The sequence below is a fragment of the Rosa chinensis genome, chromosome 1, assembly GCF_002994745.2.
Source record: "Rosa chinensis cultivar Old Blush chromosome 1, RchiOBHm-V2, whole genome shotgun sequence".
NCBI classification, from domain to species: domain Eukaryota; kingdom Viridiplantae; phylum Streptophyta; class Magnoliopsida; order Rosales; family Rosaceae; genus Rosa; species Rosa chinensis.
Window position 1 is genome coordinate 8326542 of NC_037088.1, and position 22691 is coordinate 8349232.

Genomic DNA, 22691 nt, shown 5'->3' on the forward strand with positions numbered 1-22691 from the left:
TGCGCTTCAGTGTACTATTTATACTATACAATCCAGAGTATCTTTACCATGTGGCAACAAAAAATATAGATGGCTTTCATATGCATAATTTGTTTTAATTTCTATGGCATTGAAAACATAAGTGCAACTTCATAGTCGTATAACAAATAACCATGTTTCTGGAACTAATATTAATCACTGAAAGCCCTCAACATTGGGTCTCTGATTTGGTTCTCTATGAGTAAAAGATTCCAATCTAGAAGTTTTGAAGTATCTCAAGTTCCTCATCAACTGGATTCAAGAAATTCAGTAAATTCACTAGCATCTATGAGATTGCCAACCTATAGTAAGAATACAGATCCTAACAGTATATAGGCCAATCCTAAAACTGATGTTTGAACATTTTTCCTTCTGATTATATTTGGCAAAATTGATAATCTGCTTTATAAATTGATAGCTGATTATCAATTTTGCCGAGCTGCCAGTTCTGTCGGGTGAACCCAAACAACAGCTACCATTCCTCCAGAGTTCTTCTCACTCTCTGACATGTTGACAGGTAAAAACCATAAAAAGGATATCTCTACATGCACTTCATCTCAATATGAATTCAATGAAGATCCAGTAGGACGCCACCAGTGTTCCTGTCATTAGAAGGCTCATGGCGTAAACCTGCCAAAACAACCAAGGTTGAACAGATATCCTGCCAATAACAATAACAATAATGGTTAGAATCATAGTTGACAATTACAAAACTACTCCCAAGCAGGTTACCATGATTGTGAAGCGATACATCTCTTATACCAGTCCCACTTAAGATTTTTATAGTTCGAAATGTGATCATGAAAAGCTACACAAAAACATAATAATAATAAAATAAATAAATAAATAAAACAGCCAAATAAAATGAGATGGTACAGCGGCAGGTCTAACCTCTTTTTTTGTATGTACATCAAAATTCCAAGAAGGCACTACCAAAAGAAAGTCAAGTAGACACACTATCACAATCAAGTTTTAACTTTACTTCATCAAGGCAGGCTTTAAGATGTTGAAGTTCTTCCATGTCTGAGAAAAGTAGAAAAGAATACTTTGATTTTAGGGTTTTCAATAATAATTCTATTCATCCCACAAAGGGGTATATATACAAGGACAAGGGGAGTAGTCTAACCCTAATAGGAAACAATCATTCCTATAATTACATGATAACCTAAATAAATAAGAATCATAATTACATAAGATTTACAATTATTCTACACTCCCCCTCAAGTTGGTGCATAGATGTCTATCATGCCCAACTTGTCAACTGAGCTGTCAAATATCTTCCTGGACACTCCTTTAGTAAGAACATCAGCTAACTGCTCTTCTGAGTTTACAAATGGAAAACGAATAACCTTTCTGTCAAGATTTTCTTTAATAAAATGACGGTCAACCTCCACATGCTTTGTCCTATCATGCTGAACTGGATTATGTGCAATCTCAATTGCAGCTTTATTATCACAATGCAAATCCATAGGTTGTCTAAGCTTGTAACCTAGATCTTTCAGGACATTACGAATCCATAACATTTCACAGACTCCATGTGCCATACCTCGAAATTCAGCTTCTGCACTTGATCTGGCCACAACTTTCTGTTTCTTGCTACGCCAAGTGACAAGGTTCCCTCCTACAAAAGTGAAGTACCCAGATGTAGAACGCCTGTCAGTTTTATCACCAGCCCAATCTGCATCTATGTATCCCCCAACTTCCAATTCATCCTTTTTCTCAAACAGTAATCCTTTACCTGGCGCCATCTTCAAATACCTCAAAATCCGAAAAACTGCATCCATATGATCTTCACTAGGACAATGCATAAACTGACTGACAACACTCACAGCATAAGCAATATCAGGTCTAGTATGTGAAAGATAAATCAACCTTCCTACAAGACGTTGATACCTTCCTTTATCAGTTGGAATTTGATCAGGATAAATGGCAAGTCTGTGATTCATCTCAATGGGTGTCTCAATTGGACTGCAGTCCAGCATCCCCGTTTCAGTAAGTAAGTCAAGAACATACTTCCTCTGTGACAGTGAAATTCCCTTCTTAGACCTCGCAACTTCAATACCCAGAAAATACTTCAGTTGCCCCAAATCCTTCATTTCAAACTCCTTTGACAGATACTTTTGTAACTCATTCATCTCTTTCGGATCATCCCCTGTAACAATCATGTCATCAACATACACAATAAGAGCTGTAATCTTACCATTCTTGCGCTTGATAAACAAGGTATGGTCAGAATTGCTCTGTCTATACCCAAAGGCTCTCATGGACTTTGAAAATCTCCCAAACCCGGCTCTTGGAGATTGCTTCAGGCCATACAAAGACTTCTTCAATTTACACACCTTGCCAACTTCACTTGGGTAATTCTTAACACCTGGGGGCACATCCATATACACTTCTTCTTCCAAATTCCCATTAAGAAACGCATTCTTCACATCAAACTGGTGTAAGGGCCAATCTTTGTTTGCTGCAAGTGAGATTAGAATCCGAACAGTATTGATCTTTGCCACAGGTGCAAAAGTCTCCTCATAATCAATCCCATAACGTTGTGTGTATCCTTTGGCAACCAACCTCGCCTTGTATCTATTAATAGTTCCATTTGCATTAAGCTTCACAGTAAATACCCAACGACACCCTACAGTCTTCTTTCCAACCGGCATAGGTACTAGTTCCCATGTTGCATTCTTTTGAAGAGCTTCCAGTTCTTCATTCATCGCCTTTATCCATTTTGGATCCGTCAATGCATCCTGCACGTTACTAGGAATAGATACAGTAGATAATTGATCAATAACAAGTGCATGTGACCCAGAAATCCTATGGTTAGACATAAAATTAGCTATAGGGTATTTAGCTTTGGCTTTGATATCTGGTTCATATTGTTTCTTAGGAATTCCCTTGGTAACCCTTTGTGATTTCCTAGGTTCGACACTTTCTAACCCAGAAGATTCATTAAAGTTTAGGGGTACCTGAGGAGGATCATTCTGATCGGGATCTTCAGTTGGTGATGTAGAAGGGGGAATATCTTGTGTGTGAGCTTCAGATACGTCTTGATTTTGATTCAAACTATCCAGAAAAGTCGTCTCTTCTGTCTCGGAATTCACAACACTCTGTTCAGCAGTTACATTTTCTGTTTCGGAATTCACAACACTCTGTTCGGCAGTCGCATTTTCTGTTTCGGAATTCGCAACACTTCGTTCGGCAGTCGCATTGTCTATTTCGGAATTCACAATGCTCTGTTCGGCAACTGCATTTTCTGTTTCCAAATTTTTTCTACCCTCAAATGTATCCTCCAAATTTTCCAAGTCTTCAAAGACATCAAAATCAATAATAGAACGAGGATTCCCTTCACAACCTCTCTCCCCCTGAAGGGAAGACTGAGAAGCTCCCCCTGAGTAATAAGGCTCGGATTCACGAAAAGCAACATCAAGAGAGACATGTAAAGTGCCAGTAAGGAGATCATAACATCGATAACCCTTCTGGAAGTCAGCATAACCAACAAAGATACACTTACGGGCACGGGGATCAAGCTTGTTGCGTTGAGGCTTGGGAATATGAACATAGGCTGTGCACCCAAACACCCGGGGCTCCAAATTAGGCATAGAAGGGATGGTCAAAAATGTATGAAGCTTCTGATGAGGATTCTGAAACTCAATCACCCGTGAAGGAGTACGGTTGATAAGATATGCTGCAGATTTTACTGCTTCTCCCCAATAGGACCGAGGTACATTCATGCCAAATAAGGAAGCACGAACAACTTCCATCAACTGCCTGTTCTTCCGTTCTGCTAACCCATTCTGTTGAGGAGTATAAGAATTGGAGGTTTGATGACGAATTCCATGTGACCGGCAAAACTCAATCATAGGGCCATTCACAAACTCTCCACCATTGTCAGACTGAAACACTCTGATGGATTGTTGATATTGAGTTGCCACCATTTTGTGAAATTCGATAAACATTCCAAATACATCACTCTTATTCTTCAGTAATGACACCCATGTCATGCGAGTGCAATCATCAATAAACGTTACAAAATACCGAGCTCCAGAAAGAGAAGGAATCTTTGCAGGACCCCAGACATCAGAGTGAATTTTCATAAAAGGAACAGGACTTTTATTAAGACTTGGTGAATATGAAATATGGTGGCTCTTGGCCAGTTCACAAATGTCACAATGGAAATCCAAATCACTGACAACCGAAAACAAATGAGGTTGCAGCTTCTTAAGATAACTAAAAGATAGATGACCTAAACGGCGATGCCATAACCATACTGCTTCCTTTGCATTCTCTACCCCATTAATCTGATTAGCTTGCCCCAAAAGATGCTTCTGGTTTTCTCCAGTCTCTGTCAGATCCAGGTAGTATAATTTTCCCCTTCTAACACCATAACCAAGAATCCGCCGAGTCAGAATGTCCTGAAACACACAGAAAGATGGATAGAAGGTCACAATACATGCAAGTGCTAAAATAATCTGACCAACAGATAGGAGATTATAAGCTAGTGAGGGAACAACTAGGACAGATTCAAGGGTTAAGGTATCAGATACAACAATAGAACCTTCTCCGGTGACCGGAGTTGGAGTACCATCAGCAGTAGAGACAATATTTTGAGAGGAACGTCTAAGGTTTTTCACAAGACTAGGGTCATTGGTCATATGATCAGATGCACCTGTATCAATTATCCATGTATTATTCAAAGTAGCCTTACCCTTCATACCTGACTGCGCTACATTAGCGGAGGCATTGTCGAGATGCTCTTCCTCTGTAGTAGCAATAGCTGCCTTGCCCGGATTCTTTCGCGGTTTCCTGGTGAAGTCCCACCAATCAGGGTAGCCAATCACTTCATAGCACCGCTCCTTGGTATGACCTACTTCCCCACAGACAACACATTTTTTGTTTGCGTATGGGTTTGGTTTGTCATGAGGACGGCATGGAGAAGGACCTGAGAAGCCTGGAGGAGGACCTGGTCGGCGTTGAACGGCCATAACAGAAGATTCGGTAGGTACCGAACGCCCCATAGCTTGTTTCTCTGATTGCACCTTGCGAATGTAAGCATAGCTCTGCTCCAAGGAGAATTTAGGCTCCTTGCGTAGGATTTCTCCACGCACCTGATCATACTCTGGGTCAAGTCCACTCAAAAATAAGTGAACACGCATCCGGGACATTGCTGAAGTTTCTTGAACGACAGCTGCAACATTATCATGTTGAGAGGCCACCCTTTGATCAATCTCCTGGAACATTGCCACTAACTCATTGTAGTAGGTCGGAATGGGCCTTCCATTCTGCTTTGCTTCAAAACACTTTTTATTCAACTCAAAGATTCAGGTTTCATCAGAATCATCATAAAAGGTTTTCTCTACAGCTTCCCAAATATCTTTCGCAGTAGGGAGACGAATATACCGGTTCATGAGAGAGGATTCCATGGAGTCAATTAGCCAACTTTTCACCTTTTCATTGTCCGTGGCCCAAGCTTCATACTCTGCAGAATTCATGGCGGGTTCAGCCTTTACTCCGGTCAGATAACCAACCTTCCCTCGTGCTGCAATGCGCATTCTCATAAGAGGAGCCCATATGGTGTAGTTGGATTCATTCAAGACAACACTTGTGGGGAAAGCAGAGTTGTCTTGTTGGGTGGTGTAGTGGTGATGGATGATCGGTGAGGATGACACCATTGTCTTCTCGGGATTTGACTGTTCGCCTTCAATTGCAGGTCCGGCCATTGAGGAATTTGGGGTTTTTTTGTTTTTTTTTTCAGGTTTGGTTTTTCTAGGGTTTCAAAAAATCAGGGATGGCTTGATTTTAATGGTGGTGGTACGCAGCGGTTTGTGGTGTGCTTTGGGATTTAGGATTCAGGATTCAGGATTCAAAAGGATGCAGGCAAGTTCAAAGGATTGAACCTGCTCTGATACCAAGTAGAAAAGAATACTTTGATGTTAGAGTTTTCAATAATAATTCTATTCATCCCACAAAGGGGTATATATACAAGGACAAGGGGAGTAGTCTAACCCTAATAGGAAACAATCATTCCTATAATTACATGATAACCTAAATAAATAAGAATCATAATTACATAAGATTTACAATTATTCTACAAGAAACTCCCCGCCTGACATGTCCCAAATGTATCTTATTTAGTCACAAAAATAGTTATACATCTATAAGAATTAAAGAGATTTCAAATGATAGAAAATATTGTGTTATAGTCAATATCATATGTCAAACAAACAATGGCAGCAACAAATTCCAATGTTAACTTTCTGAAATGCCAAGTCTTGCCTGTTTCATTATGTTCCATAGGTGCCGTTCAGCTGAGAGAAGTTCATCACGGCTGCCAGTAGATGAAGAAATCTCCATATACACCTTGCAGAGTTCCAAGGAGGATTTCACAAACTTTTTAAACTGATCTCTATCATTCCACAAATCAGATCCCTGAAAATACACCATGTGATTATAGCATTCTGAAGAATATGTGATTGAAATTATAACTGGTTTTGAGGCCGGGTTTAAAGACAAAAAGTAACCATGAACCAAACAAAAGCAGACATAATCAAGTTAATAAATAGAAAACGCATCATTGTTTATATTCATCACAATATGCAATACGCTTTCTACACTGAACAACTGATGAGGACGATCACATTTTTAGTATGATTTTTCCTACTTACTGTGTATTTTGTTGCTAAGCATGTGTTCCACTTGCGTTCAAAACACACATTCTTTCTGGGAAAACTACAATATCTAGACATGAGAATGAGATCTATGTGCCTCACACTTCGAAGAAGCATGGTGTAGGGGAATGGTTTCATCTGGGTATATGAGAGATTAGTTTTCAATAGTCGAGTTATAGATTTTATAATCCAGTTGGGAGCTTAAGAACTTCCCCGCTCAAGTAGAGAAAACACATTCCTAACAAGCTTCTCCTATTTGTGCATAATTTTTTTTGAAGAAGTAAAGAAAAATTGAAAAAAAGAAAAACAAAAAAAGTGACCCTCCAGTAGATACCTGGTATGATCTGACTTGCTTTAACCAAGCTTCTCTGCACATTGAGAGGTCTCCTTTCAGTTTAATCTAGCACATTGGTATACCTCATCTAGCATACAAGCCCCAAATATCTGTTCCATTTCCACTCCGAACTATCTACATACACAGAGAAAACCATAACATCCGTTGTCAGTGTAATCTGCTAACCACCCAATGTCTTTAACCAAGATAAACAGTTCGAAATAGCTAAAACTATGAGACCATCATTTATAACTCCAGATTAGCTTAACTTTAGGGCCCGGTGTTAGGACAGATTTGAGGGAAAGTTGGAAAACTTGTAGCAGCACTTTCATATTTGCACCTGTTTGCTTCGAAGTCAAGATACGTATTCTTCGCTCTTAAGTTTATTTTGACAACATGCAACTAGCCGAATACTACTTTTTTCTATTGTATAAATGCTCATCGAAAAAGCTGTGAAAATAGATCTTGCACGAATGTTCAAAACTATTTGATTGCCGCATCCCATTCAACAAAGGAAGAGAAAAAATAGCAAAATAGACAGAGAGATAAGAAATGGCGACGTGTGTGTGTGTCTATATGTATTATTTATATACAAGAGATTTAGGATTCATATACAAGAAATTTTAATACCATAGTCGCTTTTTATTTTAACAAAAGAAAAAAAAAAGTTGAACTTAATAGTAGTAAATGTACAAGGTCTTGGAATCCGAGCAGATCTTGAGATGAAGTCTCATTAATTGAAACCTCCTAGTTGAATCTTCATGTTGGACCCTTTAGTTATGCAGAGGACCCATATATCACGGGATCAATCAGAATATAAAATAATTATTGCCGACATCCTAACAACTAAGCTTTTAAAGTAGTTGTAAACAAAAAAAATTATAAATGAACAGAAGCAACAGTGTATTAGGGCTGGGAAATGGTAAATTAGTGCAACTGTCACGACTGCTTAATACCAGATAGTTTGCGTTGTTTTTAGTAGAAAAGTATACACATATTTGAGTTACAGAAGCACAAGTAAAAGTGAAATGCACCTGTTGTATAACTTTTCCAAGGAACTCTACTAAGTGCTCAGCTTCCCGAGATTTTCCCACCTCAGATGCTGCATTGTGGTCCCACTAACGAGAAAGTTATCTTCATCCCAGTCATTGATGAATTAGTGGGTGTAGCCATGCTTTCCACCTCTGTCATAATTCTTTCCAATAACTCAGCATCAATTCTCTTATTATTAGTAAGATCCAACACCTTCCGTGCAGCTTCTTGAGCCTATAAGAAATAATCGACAATAAAAAAGCTTACAAATGATGAAAGAACGGCATGGATTGCCTACGACGATCTTGAGCGGTGAGGTGAACAGCATCTAGACATTATGGACCTTATACATGAAGATTTGCTTGATTACTTTCTAACTACCACCTTTTCAAATTTCTTTTATCTTTTTAAGTTTTTTTTTTCTTTTTTCTTTCTACAGTTCATACAGAGTGGGAGTGGTCAAATTCTGCTGGGCATGCAATTAAGGCGATTAACTCCACAGTTAGTATGGCGTTAAATTTCAGTCATGAATGCGGCGATTATTACGACAATAACTATGCACAATGATTATGATTATAAGTGCGCAATAAGTGCGCAATGAATGACTGTCATAAATACGCAATGAATGACGGTAGTAAGTACGCAATGATTAGCTGTTATTAGTGCAGCAATAATTGTCATTATAAGTGTGTAAATAAATGCAGCCATCAAAGCAGAAATAATGGCGGCTTGTTCTCGAAGTAAGTCATCACCTATATAAAGGAGGCTCGACGTCCAGGTAATCCATCTGATTCTGACTATCTCTACTCCACAACTAAGAAACGTACTGACTTAGGCATCGGAGAGTTTTCTGCAGGTACCCCCCTTCTCCCCTAGTTGACGGTCAAACTCCAGGTCAACGCTCGAAGGAACCCTCTCGATTGTTCCCAGGTCAGCTCCCGCTCCAGTCCGCATTAATTGTTGGGTCAAACTCCTCTACGGAATTTTTCACCTCCAACAAGTGGCGCCGTCTGTGGGAAACACTTTTCCCTAAAAAGTGATGGCGGGAGCTGTGCCTGATGGAATCCCCTTTCTGTCGCTAAGGACTGGGAGCGACGAAGTCCAACCCTCTGACCAGCCCTTGAATGAGCCTTTCCTAAACTTGGTCGGCGATCTAAACTTGCCGCCAGTTGGTGAGGCACAAACGCTGAGACAAGAACTTGAGCAACTCCGGAGGGAAAAACAGGACCGAGAAACACGTCGACGGAGAAGGCTCGAAAGGCTCCTCCAGCTCGGCAGCGACTCTTCGGATGAAGAGATCAGCGATGCCCACCACAACCACAGGGTTACCAACACAATAGCTGGTGGCGCAGGTGAAACCTTGGTTGAGAGATTGAGTGGCACGCTGAACGATAATGGTAGAATCGGGGCAGGACGCCACAAGCGACCACTCAATGAAGAATGGCGAGAGAAAATGGAGAAGATGATCGAACAGTGCAAGCGCACTGGCCCTCGAGAACTCGCGGCCGAAATCGCAAGAGACGTCGATGCATCTCCATTCACCAATGACATCCTCAATGCGGCGAAACCTCACAGATTCACCACCCCCGTTTTCCAAAAGTATGATGGGACTACTGACCCGGAAGACCACATTAAGGGGTACAAACAGCAGATGTCCATCGAGACAACCGACGAGAAACTGCTGTGCAAACTTTTCCCTTTAAGCCTCACAGGGACCGCGTCGACATGGTTCCAAGACCTCAAGCCCCAATCAATCCCAGATTTCAAAACGTTGAGCCAAACCTTCATCTCTCAATATTTCTGCAGTCGCAAGCAAAAAAAGGACATGGCGACCTTATTCAACACCAAGCAAAAACTAGGAGAGAAGATCGATTGTTTCTTCAAGAGATTCAAGGCAGAGATGATGCACATCAATTGTGACCCTCAATGCGCGGCAATCGCCTTCCGTGAAGGACTCTTCCCAGGTACCCCCTTATATGAAAATCTATTACGCAACCTGCCAAGAGACATGGATGATATTATTATAAGGGTCGAGGGTGAAATCCGGGTCGAGGGGGCAAAAACCAGGTAACATAGACAGATGTTCTTCCTTTTAATAATCATTTGTTTGATTTTCATTTCCTTTAGTATTTGTAATGTATTTGTGGCCAGTAGCCAGATTAAATAAAATATTATTTGCTTAACTGGTGTGATTTAATGGTAAACCTTGCCCGCCGAACAAACGGGGATAGCTATAACCGAATCTCATTTCATAATCAATACATGAGGCCAGTGGCCGGAATGTAAGCGCAAGGCCAGTGGCCGAAATATAGGTGTAAGGCCGGTGGCCAAAATAATGCATGAGGCCGGTGGCCAAAGTGTATGTGTGAGGCCGGTGGCCAAAAGGAATGTATGAGGCCGGTGGCCAAAATGTATGTGTGAGGCCGGTGGCCAAAAGGAATGTATGAGGCCGGTGGCCAAAATAAATAATATATTGTTTATTAGACTTGAAGGAAAATGGGGGCAACTCTGTGTCCCATACAAAAACTAATTCTTCACCTTGAGGGCAATCCATGAATTCATCATATATGGTTTGATTTCGAACTCTTGTTGCTCTGAGTAAATTTGTGTTTTTTTCATTGTTATTGAACTTTTCTTAAGCGCCGGTTCTTGATAAGAACGACATTGATATAGAGGCGACATACTGTTACTCTTCCTATGTTTTTGAGAACTCAGCAAAGAAAAATATGGGGGCAATATGAGGAGTACAAGGACTATCGATGAAGGAAAAGTAAGCCCTCGAGAAGCCTTTAGTGAAGAAAAGATGTCTTCGATGAGGAGGGCCTTCATCGAAGGAAAAACACCATAAACGAGGAAGATCTCTTGATGAGGAAATCTCGCAATAAAAGAAAAAACACCGTCAACGAAAAATCTCTCAACGACGAAAAGGAAAGCTCTTAACGAAGAACAATGCTCTCGATGAAAAAAAAAAATCTCTTTGCAAGGAAAAAGGCTCTCAACGAGGGAAAAAGCTATCGCTGAGGAGGCGAACTCTAAAGGATACGTAAATTCGAAAAGCATTAAGCGTCACCTCGTCGAGGACTCTTGCCTAGATTCAAGGTGATGGTGATAGCAGCATCAAGGCTAGGAGGAGTAGGAGATCATACGGCTTTGAAAGAGGGAACCTCAGAGTTAGGCTCGGGTCGGGGCCGAGGCCAGATTTTAGAAATTTCCTCTTAGAACGAGTGTCCAAAGAGAAAATTTGGGGGCATTGTGGGGGTAATCAACGAATTTGACCCACCATTATGACAATTGACCCTCGCCATAAATACGCGGACAATGACAATTGTAGATGCGGTGGCAATCATCGTTATTAACGACACAATGAATATGGCGTTAAGGAGGCGCGGTGGTAATGACATGACGTGATAGTGTTATTGGATAAACGCCATAACGCGGAGCGATGGCGTTATTCGATAACGCGGAGTAATGGCGTTGTTTATTAACGCCATAACGCAGAGCGACGACGTTAATCCATAACGCGGAGTAATGATAATGGCGTTATTCGATAACGCCATAACGCGGAGTAATGGCGTTATTCGATAACGCCATAACGTGGAGTAATGGCGTTATTCGATAACGCCATAACACGAATAACGCATAACGCGGAGTAATGGCGTTATTCGATAACGCCATAACGCGGAGTAATGGCGTTATTCGATAACGCCATAACGCGAATAACGCCATAACGCGGAGTAATGGCGTTATTCGATAACACCATAACGCGGAGTGATGGCGTTATTCGCCATAACGCGGAACGATGGCGTTATTCGCCATAACGCGGAGCGATGACATTATTCCATAAACGTGAAGCAATGGCGTTATTAGTGACACGGAGTAATGGTACAACGTGTAGTGATTACGTTATTGATGGCATTATAGAATAACGGTGATGGCGTTATTCAATACTGCGGAGTTATGACAATAATGAGTACAGTTATCGATATTAAACGCGACTTGTGGTGCAAACTCTCCCTCATCTATAAATAGGGGCATACTGACCAGGTAGGACATCTGATTCTGACTATCTCTACTCCACAACTAAGAAACGTACTGACTTAGGCATCAGAGAGTTTTCTGCAGGTACCCCCCTTCTCCCCGAGTTGACGGTCAAACTCCAGGTCAACGCTCGAGAGAAGCTTCTCGATTGTTCCCGGTCATCTCCCGCTCCAGTCCGCATTAATTGTTGGGTCAAACTCCTCTACGGAATTTTTCGACACCAACATACAGTATCCTATGCGATCATCCAGAAAATCTAAGACTTGCACACACCACCAAGCATATATCTCATGTGAAAATCTATATATGCCACTTCTTTGGAGGAAAGCACTTGCCTGAGCAACATTGCCAACATCTAAAGCAACATGGCTGTAGTTCTCCCACAGTTGATAGCTGTTTCTATTGAAGGAAAGAATCACAACTGATTGATGACATTCTGTAATTGCTGTCATCGAAACAACTTACCTAGAATAGGTCCTAGAATAGTGGATCGTATCATATGTAAACTGTATATATGTTGTAAGACTTGGCATAATGTAAAATAGATTGAAGTCAATTACTATTACAAAATTCTTTATGGTATCAGAGCAATTGCTCTTGAGGACCTAGAAATTCATACAAACAAATACCTCATGGCTGGTGGTGATGAAGAGCAGAGACTCATTGAACCCGGCAAGGGCTCGAACTCTTCCAAGACCTCTGAACCATGGGAGAATTCCAATCATCCTCTTTTCCTCCATCATTCGGACCAACCAGGTGCTGTCCTTGTTTCACAACCACTGATGGAAGACAATTATACAACATGGGTGCAGTCAATGACCATGGCACTCACCATCAAAAACAAGAAGGGTTTTATTGATGGAACCCTAAAAAGGCCGACTCACAATCCTAATGAACAACTGCAATGGGACCGATGCAACGTCCTTGTCAAAACTTGGTTGCTAGGAGCTATGTCAAAAGACATCTCGAGCAGTGTCATCCATTGCAAGGATGCAAGAGGTATGTGGTTAGAGTTGCAAGAGAGATTCTCCCACACTAATACGGTTTTATTGTTCCATATAGAGAACGCCATACATGAATGTGAGCAGGGCACAAACTCAGTCACTTCCTTCTTCACAAAACTCAAAAGCCTATGGGATGAAAAGGATGCTCTCTGTTCCTTTCCTACTTGTACCTGTGAAGCGGCGGCTGAAGTTAAGAATTTCATGGAAACGCAAAAGACCATGAAATTCCTTATGGGACTTAATGAGAATTTTTCACAGACCCGCAGCAACATTATAGGGTTGGATCCACTTCTGAACCTGAACAAAACGTATGCGATGGTACTACGCCAAGAGAAGCAGGCAGAGACTATTGTTGGCAAGTCCACGGCACCACCAGAATCCTCTGCTTTTTCAGTGAAGAAAGTGACTCGTGATTTCAAGTCTGTAGAAGGAGAGGCCAAATTTTGTGACAAATGCAACATGACCAACCACAACACAAAGAACTGCAGAGCTCATCTCAAATGCACATACTGCAATTGGAAGGGACATACCTATGACTACTGCCGAAGGAGGAAGAATGCTACTGAAAGTGGCCAAGCAAAATCAAAAGCAAATCATGTAGCTCTTCAAGATGATCAAAAGGAAGCTGCGACTGATTTCCCATTTTCACGCGAAGAGTGTCATCAACTTCTCAATCAGCTCCTAACCAAAACGAAGGCTGCCTCAGCCAATTTGGTCGGTAACATTCCCAACTATGAAGAGCTTTCAGGTAAACTTCTCTCCCTTGCACAGAATAGTAGAGAGCCCATATGGATATTAGATAGTGGTGCAAGCGATCATATTGTTTGTAATCCCAGCTTGCTTACCTCATCCAAATCAGTCTCTAATCGTTGGGTCAAGCTTCCTGACGGTACCACAGCACGTGTTACTCATGTTGGCACCGTAGTCTTCTCTCCACATTTTGTGCTTCACAATGTCCTATTTGTCCCTTTGTTTTACCTTAACTTGATCTCTGTGAGCAAACTAGCATTCGACTCTTTTCATATTACCATATTTCTAAGACAAATTTGTGTCATACAGGACCTACAATCGGGGAAGATGATTGGGACGGGAACTGAGAAGGAGGGACTCTACCGACTCAATCTACCACAGAAAGGAACATGCAATGCGGTACACACCAACTCGGACCCAAACAATTTATGGCACCAACGACTTGGTCATCCCTCAAATAAAGCATCTTCATTGTTTTCATTCCTTGCAAATAAAGCTTGTTATTCAAGCTCCTGTTCTATTTGTCCTTTAGCCAAACTTACTAGACAACCGTTTCCATTGAGTACTACTCGTAGTGCATCATGTTTTGATTTAATTCACATTGATATTTGGGGAGGTTATCATGTTCCAACTTTTTCTGGTGCACAATATTTTCTAACAATTGTTGATGACCATTCACGAAGCACTTGGGTGTATTTGATGAAACACAAGTCTGAAGCACGCACCCTCCTCATCCATTTTATTCATTTGGCTGCAAATCAGTTTGGTAAAAATGTTATGGTCGTTAGGAGTGACAATGGTCCAGAGTTTAAGATTCCCCAGTTTTATTCTTCTAAGGGCATTATCCACCAAACTAGCTGCGTCAACACACCACAACAAAATGGTGTTGCTGAACGCAAACATCGCCACTTGCTCAACATGGCCAGGGCCCTTCTTTTCCAAGCTAATTTGCCAAAACCTTTTTGGGGGGATGCCATACTCACAGCAGCTTACTTGATTAATCGAACACCAACTCCAATTCTTCAGGGAAAAACACCTTTTGAAAAACTTTTCCATAAGGAACCTAGCTATTCTCATTTAAGAGTCTTTGGCTGTCAATGCTTTGTATCCACACATCCAACTCGTCCTAGTAAGTTTGATCCTCGATCAATGGAGTGCGTTTTTCTTGGCTATCCACACGGCCAAAAGGGGTATAAAGTTTATAACTTGACAACTAAGAAATCCCTAGTTTCAAGGGATGTGATTTTCTTTGAGAATGCCTTTCCTTTCCCTAAAAATTCGGAGTCTTTTCCATCTCAAAATACCGATTTGTTTCCTTCAATACCTCGTTTGGCCCATTATGATAATCCTTCAATTCCTAAAATTCCTCCTTCAAGTCCCACACATCACTCTCCACCTATGATCTCTCCAAATCCCCAGTCTTCCGCTGAGCAATATCTTAATTCTCCTTCCAAATCTCTTTCATCTACAGACCCCGTATCTTCTGACATCACTCTTCCTAACTTGGACACAATCTCCTCTGATCACATTCCATCACTTTCGCCTCCAGAACAAACTCCACCACGACCACGCAAGTCTACTCGCGCTACCAAGCTCCCTACCGCATTGCAGGACTTTCACATTGATGCGGCCCTCCCCACACGTCTCGCTCCGTCTTCTTCTTCGAACGAGGTCACAACTCCTGGTACGGCTCATAGTCTCTCACATGTTCTTTCTTATGCCAATCTTTCTTCTCCTCATAGAACCTTTACTGCTAACATTACCCTGCAAAGAGAACCCACATCTTTTTCTCAGGCAGTAAAAGATCCAAAATGGAGAGAAGCTATGCGGCTAGAGGTTCAAGCGCTGCAAGATAACAAAACCTGGAGCCTCGTTCCACCACCGGCTCACAAACGACCGATCGGTTGTAAATGGGTGTACAAAATTAAGTACAATCCCGATGGAACTATTGAACGTTATAAGGCCAGGTTAGTGGCCAAGGGTTACAGCCAAGTGGAAGGCCTTGATTATAGGGAGACATTTGCACCAGTTGCCAAACTCACCACAGTCCGAGTCTTGCTCAGTCTCGCAGCTCAACAAAATTGGCATCTCCACCAACTGGATGTGAATAATGCGTTCCTCAATGGAGATCTCCATGAAGATGTATACATGCACCTTCCTCCTGGCTTTGAACGAAAGGGGGAGCATAAGGTCTGTAAACTACACAAATCATTATACGGCTTGAGGCAAGCCTCCAAGCAATGGTTTCTGAAACTCTCCTCAGCCCTCAAATCAGCCGGTTTCAAGCAATCATGGTCTGATTATTCCATGTTCGTCCGAAGCCATCAAGGTACCTTTACAGCTTTGTTGGTTTATGTGGACGATGTAATTCTTGCAGGCAACAATTTAGATGATATTATAAGGACCAAAAGCTTTCTATCAAGCCATTTCAAACTGAAGGATATGGGACAGTTGAAATATTTTCTTGGATTGGAAGTAGCAAGGTCCAAGCATGGCATTGCATTAAGTCAAAGAAAGTATGCATTGGAAATACTTGAAGACACAGGATTTCTTGGTGCAAAACCTTCACGTTTTCCACTTGAGCAAAATATAATCCTCACACAAGAAGATGGAAGATTGTTAGAAGACGCATCTCAATATCGAAGGCTTGTTGGACGCCTCATTTATCAGACAATCACAAGACCGGACCTCGTGTATGCAGTTCATATACTTAGTCAGTTCATGGATAAACCAAGACAGCCTCACTTAGATGCAGCTCACAAGGTGTTGAGATACCTCAAGCAGACACCAGGTCAGGGTATTTTCCTACCTTCAAAAGGGCCATTGGAATTAAGTGCATATTGTGATGCAGATTGGGCGCGCTGCAAAGACACTAGAAGGTCAACAACGGGTTATTGCATCTTCCTCGGACATGCTCCCATTTCATGGAAAACAAAGAAACAAAGAACCGTCTCACGTTCGAGTGCAGAAGCCGAGTATCGCTCTATGGCTACTACTTGTTGTGAGATAACATGGTTGCAATACATTTTGAAAGACTTGAATATTCAACATTTGCAGCCAGTCAAGTTGTTCTGCGATAATAAGGCTGCCATACACATAGCGTCAAATCCTGTGTTCCACGAAAGGACCAAGCATATAGAAATAGACTGTCATGTCGTAAGAGAGAAAGTGCAGAGAGGATTGATTCAAACAGAACATATAAGAACCAAGGAGCAACCAGCAGACATTTTCACGAAGCCCCTGAGTTCAGAACAGTTTTCATTGTTGTTGGGCAAGTTAGGAGTGATCAATATCCACTCTAACTTGAGGGGGAGTATTGAAGGAAAGAATCACAACTGATTGATGACATTCTGTAATTGCTGTCATCGAAACAACTTACCTAGAATAGGTCCTAGAATAGTGGATCGTATCATATGTAAACTGTATATATGTTGTAAGACTTGGCACAATGTAAAATAGATTGAAGTCAATTACTATTACAAAATTCTTTAGTTTCGTCTGTCACCAAGCATAGAAAGTGTCAATAAATAAAATGAAGTAATGACCCGGAGGGGGGAAGAACACACGCATATGAGGGGAGAGAGAGAGTGATTCACAGTTTTATTAATGGAGAAGGAACGAGCTTGAACTTCAGTGCTTCTCTAAATGCAATGAAAGCTTCCTTACTCTTCCCTTTTATCATATGCCTAGATAATTGGTACAGAAAAAGTTAAAAAATTGTTGAAATGAGCTGCTAGAATATAAACTATCAACTACAGTGTATCATCATGTATAATCAGATAATAAACACAATCAAAATGACATGGAACCCATTCTTCTTAGTCACTTATAACGCATGGACTGTGTAGAACAACCCAACTCCAGTTCTATTATTACTTTTTATATAATTAAATATAGAATTAATTACTCAATTGTAATGCATGGACTACACAGAATAACCTAACTCCAGTTCTATTGTTACTTTTTATATAATTGAACATGCTTATTACAAAGTGGTGATTAACTCGTTAACAAAGAAGAGATCTTTCTGGGTACAAATCACTTAAACCTTGAGTCTGAAATTTTAACAAGGAAAAATGTGAGTCTAGTGGACAGTGGACGACATAGTGTAGACCCAATTTATCAAATATATTCTGAAAAATAAAATAAAATAATAAATAAATAAAATAAAGCGAGATACTCTCCCTGCTAAAAGAATACAACAAAAACTTTCAATCAATACTTTCTATTTCTAGACATAGCTGATCACCCCACTAATTATCAAACATCTAATTTCAGATAAAGAATGTATGTTAAAGCATATAAATATTGTTAAAATATTAACAATAAGCAGACCGAATAAAAAAGAATGCTTAGAAATGCTTAGAAGGAGAAGAACACATACAAACAGGCAATATTATTCCGTGCCTCCCCATTTTCTGGATCAAGCTGAACAGCCCGTGTAAAGCCATCTAGTGCCTTCTCAATATCCCTATCCTGTAATATTGAATAGCCACTCAGCAAAAAGTTCAAAACTTGCAAGATAAGACAAAGGTAAAACGGCACATGATGCGATATCACTCTTACCATTGTGATTCATGATAGTGTGTGTGTGTGTGTGTGTTGTGTGTAATCAAAAAATAAAAATAATAACTGAACATAACAATATAACGTTTTATGGATCAAATAAGTTACCTTTAATGCAGCAGCCCCTAGGGCAAACCAGCCATCAGGATACAGAGAATTCAAGGCCATTGCAGACTCCCTGAAATATGACATACAGAATATCATTGTCCATTAATATCGTTAATGAGTTATAAAGTTTCATTTAAAAAAAAAAAAAACGAGAACAAGACTACTAAACAAGAGTTGTGAAGATTATCAACCAAACAAAATCATATCTAGGAAGCAGGAAGGATTAGGAAGGCTTCAAAGATAAAATACCACAGAAGTTTTGATGTTCTATATTGCCCCCTGTTGTATGCACTGCGTGCAAGAGACCTCTGTCACGTAGAACAAGCAATATTAGGAAAACTCTATAGAAGTGAACTGAGAAAGATTTATGAGGAAATAGTAGGATGGGATCACCTTAGCCCGAGCCGACCTATCGTTTGAAACTTCTGGGGCTTTTTCAAAGCAGGCATCATCATTAGTAATGTCACCCAATGAACACCTACAAAACTTTTTCAAGTAAACGATATGGTTTGCTCTAAATTTTTTCATGCACATATTATAGATTTGTAGTGAATGAACCTAGAAAAGAGATACTAAGCAAATCACTATTCATACACAGTGATGCGTCTATAGACACAAGAATGATGGATGTAAATAAAATAGCAACCCATACTAAACTAGAGATTAAAGAAAAACAAAACTTTTTCAAACACAAATAATTCTTTTGTGTACAAAAGTTGAAAGAAACCCAATACATACCATATTGATCAGTTCAACAGCTGCTGCTTTTTTCTCCAATAGGCTGTTTTTAATATGATATCTCACATGACTCAATTTAGAAGGGAAGCATAAAAATAAAAAATAATACATAAAAGAGAAATTGAGTTTTCAATATGTTGCTTCATACCTATAGCAGAATATTAGATTATCCCATAATTCCAAGTCCTCAAAAATTTTGACTGCCTCTCCTATCAGACCATAGCAGACACAAAGTTCACCGTATTCCCTAAAATGGAACGAGAAAAAATAACAAGAAGCACTGCCAATAAGAAACAACAAGAGAATAAAAAAAAGACATTTGTAGAGCAAAACAAACCCACTATATAAATCAAAAGTCAACAAAAGATGAAGATATACTTCCGCAAGGCTGAAACTGTAGGGATATAAATCCCATAGCAGAAAGGAATCCTGTCTGCCACTCCTGGAGAGGGCTCCTTGATACCCTGAACCTGAAATAACAATTTATTCTGCGTTTCTACTATAAAATAAACTTCCAACAACTAATTGAGAATTTTGAACCACTAGAGCTGGAACAATATCACCCCAAGCACTGATAGTTCAAAGTCAAATACGCATTAAGAGAAGCAGATATCAGAAGAGTGCTCAATCCATCAAACAACTTAAAAGTATGTTTCTTTAAGTAATACTTAATTTCTGTGTGTTTTATGTATATGAATACAGTGCTTAGCTAACTGCACAGCTGGTAATTATGATTTAGCATATATAAGCCATACCAAAAAGAATGTAAATCAAGTAGGTGAGTAGGAATAATTCAGGAAATATAGATTCAAGTTTGCCTAACATTTGCCAATAAGAAAGAGCATCTCAAGTACTTAGGAGAGCTTGCCTCAAACCCTGTGTTGTTGCCTTCTAACATTTCTAAGCTACTAATTAAAATGGAATTCTTAGACTTAAATAATTCACCCAAGCTGGATATATTTAGAAATAAGAAAGATAATCACTGAATGAAAAGCAGAAAATATCCATGATACAGCTTCATATATTCAATAAAGATGCCAGACCATACCAATGTTCCATCATCATCAACGCACGTTCCTTTGTGTGACTACGTGTCAACTCCCACCGAATACGTAGGACATCACAGCATCATCGTATCTGATGAAGAGAAAAAAAAAATTATGTGAATTAAAATTGATAAAAATTTAACAAAAGCAATAAACCAATTAAGGATAAGTTCTAGGCACACACCTTGCAGTTCATGATTAAAGATATCACGAAGCAACCATATTTCAGCATGAGTCATTAAAAGTATGCATATCTACATAGGGTATATGCTCATTTCAGATTATCCATGTTTCCGTGCCTTGTACTTGTAAAACACTACAACTTACATGATCTATACTCCATAGTGAGTCAGCAAATAAATCTATGTCCAACAAATCAGAGCAGAACTAAAGTCACTTTGTAAGGAACTCTGTTTGGCAACCAATACTACCACTCAATGCATTATGTTGCAGCAACATACAGCTTAAGAGACATTCCAAGTAGTCTTTTCATACCTACTATAACTAGTTATTTCAAGTTTCAAACCCTAGCTATACTTATTGATCTGAGAATGATAAAACATATCGGAACTAACTTAAATGAACAATTCATAAAAGAACATAGATACATTTTTGTAACAGCTCCATTGTCCTACCCACCACAAAAGTTCCTTCCTATCCAGATTCAAACTTTTACAATATGAACCAACATTTATTACCGTCATCAGAAAGAATCTAAAATTGACAAAATATAGGGAAATTTAAATATTATACATACATTAAAATATATTCAAGGAAATCAATACTTACAATAAAATATGATGATAGCTGAGAATCAATTGCCTCGATGTATGAAGCCATTTCCCATCCTGAAAAATAAAAATTTGGGTTGTTGAATAATCAAAAGTAGAAACTAAAATATATTAGTATGAAAATTAATGCGCCCGAAGAACAAAATAATAAAATTATTTTAAATGATAGTTAAGTTCAATCTAGAATGTTATACCAATGTGGCCAACATATTATTTTGATAACTTTACCAGGTATACAACACATTTCTAGAGAAAGGATCCTCAAGAATATGAAGCCGAATAAGTTATACAAATTCACTTATATTCCTAGATACAAGGTCACCTTCTCAATGGCAGATGTCTGTGGTTCCTTGCACCAACCAAAGCTAAAACTTTGCATTTAAGTAAATTTGTATTTCTCTCAAAGGTACAATCTAGAGCTAACTGCCCCATTCAGAAACTTGATGACAAATCAATACAACTACTGTAGTGAACTCTTCTGCTCACACGGACTCATACAAATGCAAAAATATATCAAAGTAACTTACTCTGCATGTCATCATGTCGCGTGCTCTTCCCAATTAGAGGGCATTTAGCCAGGATCACTGCCTGATGGATTCCACTCAGAGGGTCAGTAGCAGTACCACCAACTTGAATGCCGGCTGATATAACTCCAGAATCGCTCTCATTCTCTACCAATCTTGGAGTCAATATTATATCAGAAGCTTCTCAGGTTCCCAATATGGTAAAGAAATCGCATTTTCTACGATATAGCTACCTACTTGAAAAAATTTGCTTCACAAATGGCAAATTTTGGGCCTATAATAGCAAAATCAAAGCAAAGCATAAATGAATTGACGAAATATGAAAAGGCAAAATCAAAAAAAGAGAGAATACCTGAAAATTATAGACCTTTCCAAGCAAGTCAGAGGCAGCAGCCATAAGCTGATTCCGCGCCCAATTGTCCCACTCATCACATAAGGGCACTTCCAGTGGCAACGGACACCTTGGCAACCCCTCCAAAGGTCTAGGGTTTCGAAATTCCCAGTTGAAACCGAAAATTAGAAATTGAAAATAAAAAAAGAGATATAATTTCATAGCACTCGGACTTGAAGGCAGCTACGGCAATGCAGAAAACGATGATGCTTTGCTTTTCCTCCTCCGCGTCGTACAGCAGTGCTTCAATTGCACTGTCCGGTCGATCTCCCGCCCTCACTATCTGTCTCTAGTTTGTGCTTCGCGCTTACTCCAACTTTGATTTTACTGGACTTGTTCCATTTTTACCATAAATTTCATTTAATTGAATGGCAGAAATATCACTTTGGTCATCGAACTATGGCTCGCTCGACACTTTGGTCATCCAACTTTTAAAAATTTCATTTTGGTCATCGAACTATATCATCACATATCACTTTGGTCATTCTGTTTGTTTTCTCTGTTAACTCCAAGGGTATTTTAGAGATTAAAGGTTTACTCGCCATTTTTATAACTTAATCCAACTTTTCCCGCCTAAACATAAAACTTTAACCAATTTTGCCAACTTTTCCCTCCTTTTATAATTCCTCAATTTATTAAATCAATATTTTTCTTCCTATTATATTCCCTCACTTTGAATCATTCTCTGA

The 22691-nt window shown here is 39.7% G+C and overlaps 1 pseudogene; it reads right to left on the minus strand.

Moving 5' to 3' along the window:
- Positions 1–586: 586 nt before the first annotated feature.
- On the minus strand, positions 587–22149 carry LOC121052865 (annotated as a pseudogene).
- Between the last annotated feature and the right edge of the window lie 542 nt (positions 22150–22691).